Below are 3,245 nucleotides of genomic sequence, written 5' to 3'. Positions count from 1 at the left end.
TTGCCGTACGTTCAAAAAAAATTACAATACATTTTTTTCTGGTAAAATAAGAAATTGGCGACTATGTAATAACTTCATCTTATAATTAAGATGTAGGAGTGTGTTCGCACAAAAAGATAATCTAGAAATTTAGCACTAAGAAATAGATCATACAAATATTCGCACAAAGGAAATTTAAAGTAATTTTATGGGAACACTGTCAAAAATTCATTGGATATTTATAATTGGAATATTAAAAAATATTTACATAGAATACAAAATCGAGTGGGGGTCATGTTCTCACCGGACCCCACTTGGATCCATTTCGGACACCACGTTACAGTGCCTCAAATCACCAAATAATTTTTTGTAGATGCTGACATATGCGGTGCCTGTTTTTGTGATCATAATGCTTGATTTAGTGGAAGAGACGGCAAATAATAGGCGATCGAATATGCAGAGGAAATGATGATAAAAAAATGTACTATATATATATGCAGAGGAAATAAAAAAAATAAAAGGGTTGTAATCAATTATGATACGAATATATGTTTAAATAATATTAATGGCCGACATGAGAGCAGAGAGCTTTCGTAGCTCAGTTGGTTAGAGCACCCGTTTAGTAAGCGGGAGGTCTTGAGTTCAACTCTCAACGAAAGCAATCTTCCGCTTTTTCATTTTTATTTCAGAATCTTCCCTTTAAACAGCAATTGTGAGCCGTTGAAGACTCTCTCTCTCTCTCTCTCTCTCTCTCTCTCATGCCACCGGTCCACACTCCACAGTCCTGTTATTTTAGTCGCCCAAAGAAAGGCAATGGAAGTCCCCATTTTCAGTCTACTCCACAAGTAAAACACGGTCATTTTGCATAAGAATTTTATGTTTTTGATAACTCTCTTTCCAAGCCGGTCTTGGGCTAAAGCTCATAAAATTACCGTTTTAGGCTCCTAAATTTTGACTATACTTGGGGCTCCTCAATTGTATAGACTCATATAAAAGTGAGGCCTATATAAGGATAAACTTAACCTGCTTAACAACTTTAAAGCGCGATTCAAAATAAAGTCCGAGTAAAATGGTCCAAACACGATATAATTAGGTACTAGAGAGTAGTTCGCGTGCAATGTACTCGAGCTTGTACCCAATAATACAAGGTATTGAACAGTTCGTATGTGGGAAAAAAAAACTAATGTTGTGCTTTTCTAAAAGTGAAATTTGATTGCTGATAAAAAAAGAAGTGAAAATTGATAATAAATAAATAAATAAATTGAGATAATATATAGGACGTTCAGGTCAGTTTGCGCGCATGATGATGCTTTTTCTTTTAAAAATGGTAGTGCAACTACTATATATATACCTGCCAATGCAATTGATTTTAACAAATTTCACAAATATATAACCTTTGTGTTAAGAATGGACAAATGTTTTTTCCATAAGGAAAAAAAGGAATGAATAAGGAAAAAAAGGAATGAAAAGATGTGATCAACATAAGGCAGGGATGAAGATGCCCAACCAAAACTTTCGACTAATCATGAGGACCCAATCCAACTACTAGCTTGTAGGGAGTTCAATTAAAATTGGAGCAAAACTTCGTATGAACTGGCTGTAAAAGAGTTGATAGCACCTGAGAGGTTTTGATAAGGAACACTTTTCATTTCATACCTCTAGTTCTCCTAAGAACTTAGGAATTAAGTTGGTAAAAAAAATAAGATCTTAGGAATTAAGGAGCATAAGTCCCAACACTTTTTTTATTTTGACAAAAGTGAGAAGTTATATTAATGTAAGTCTAACGACACTTACAATACGGAATTCGTTACAAATATCTTGGACAAAGCCAAACTAATCGTCTAATTGATACAAAATGAGAAAAATATAACGCGGTTGATGTCTTTCACCCCAACCTAGACATCGCCCGACTCACATTCTGCTGAAATTTCATATTTCATAGCAATCTCAAAAAGAGATGAAGTGCTAGGGAAGAAAAAAGATCCAGACGATCAGATGAACTCTAACCAAATATGAACGAGCCAATGAACCCCCAAAGCTACAGATCTGACAAGCCACTATGTGTTGCTCTAGCAAAGACATCATATGGGGTAGTAGAGCATTGTTGACATGGATGCCGTTGTGAAACATCTGAAAGAACCCGATCTGTAGACGTTACATTTGCCTAAAGACGAAATCAAAAACTTTCACAAAAAGAATGGACAAAACTCGCATAGAAAGGAGAGACAAAACGCTTATAGATCAACGATAAACACCTATTTTTGTAGATATTTGGTGCTTCTGGTCCCGTTTTATGTCATTTGCTTTATGTTTATTTGCTGTTTTAAGTAATTTTGCGCGTAAGGTTTCTCGTTGAGCGTTTCAGGTGATACGCGAATAAGAGGCCTTATTTTGATGCCTCATACAACCCTTGAAGGAATCCGAGTGGCGAGGCCCTGAAGAATACAACCGTCGGGATTTGGAATGATCAAACGGAAGGCCCGAGCAAGCCAAGGACCATCGGGTGTCAAGACAGGGTTTGGGAGGTGTGATTTGCCCAGACGACTGCTCGATATCGATACGGTGATGCGCGTATCGATACTTCATTAAAACAGAGAGCATTGAGAAATTCAGCTTTCAGCGTATCGATACGCTGTTAACCGTATCGATACAGTCCTTCTATGGGGAAACTTGGAAATCAGAGTAAGGCTGCTCGGTATCGATACTGTTAGGGAGTATCGATACAGATAATTCACCGACATGTTTTTTGACGGATTTCAACTTTCCATTTGGGGCATGTTTCCACTTTTTGGATATTTTCTAATATTTTTGAGGAGAGAGAATGCCATCCTTGTATAAATAGCTCCTCCCTCTCTCTTCTTTACTCCTCTTGTCATTTTTCACTTTAAGTCTTTTATTTTTCTAGAAACTCCATTAAAGACTCTCAAGCTTTTATGTTAATTTCCTCAAGAACTACTCAAGGTATTTGTTGTTTGTTCTTTTCTCGTTTATTAAAGTTGTTAGTACGAACTAGATCCTTTATAAAATCCAGTTTGTTTTCGATTCTATCGGTTAGAAAATCATGTCACATTCTTATGCTTTCTTTTGTGCTTTAGCTATGAGTGAGTAGTTACTTGGTTAAGTCTCGGGATACTCTTTCCCAAGGACTAGAGTCGTTATTTGGTTCTCAAACCACCGGGCTTAAAAGCATGATTTTCGGAATAGAGCTTAACTTGCATTTTTGGTCTAAACAAGGGGTGTTAACTCCTTGGTAGGGTGTTTAGTCA

At 36.6% G+C, this 3,245-nt stretch overlaps 1 non-coding gene across 1 annotated transcript; it reads left to right on the top strand.

Moving 5' to 3' along the window:
- The first annotated feature begins 566 nt into the window (after positions 1-566).
- On the top strand, positions 567-640 carry TRNAT-AGU (transfer RNA threonine (anticodon AGU)). The gene has a single exon. It is a non-coding gene; the product is annotated as a tRNA-Thr (tRNA).
- Positions 641-3,245: the final 2,605 nt, after the last annotated feature.

This window comes from Rhododendron vialii, chromosome 5a (assembly GCF_030253575.1).
Source record: "Rhododendron vialii isolate Sample 1 chromosome 5a, ASM3025357v1".
NCBI lineage: Eukaryota > Viridiplantae > Streptophyta > Magnoliopsida > Ericales > Ericaceae > Rhododendron > Rhododendron vialii.
Note: the sequence above shows the minus strand (reverse complement) of the source record. Positions and strands in the feature narration are given on the sequence as shown.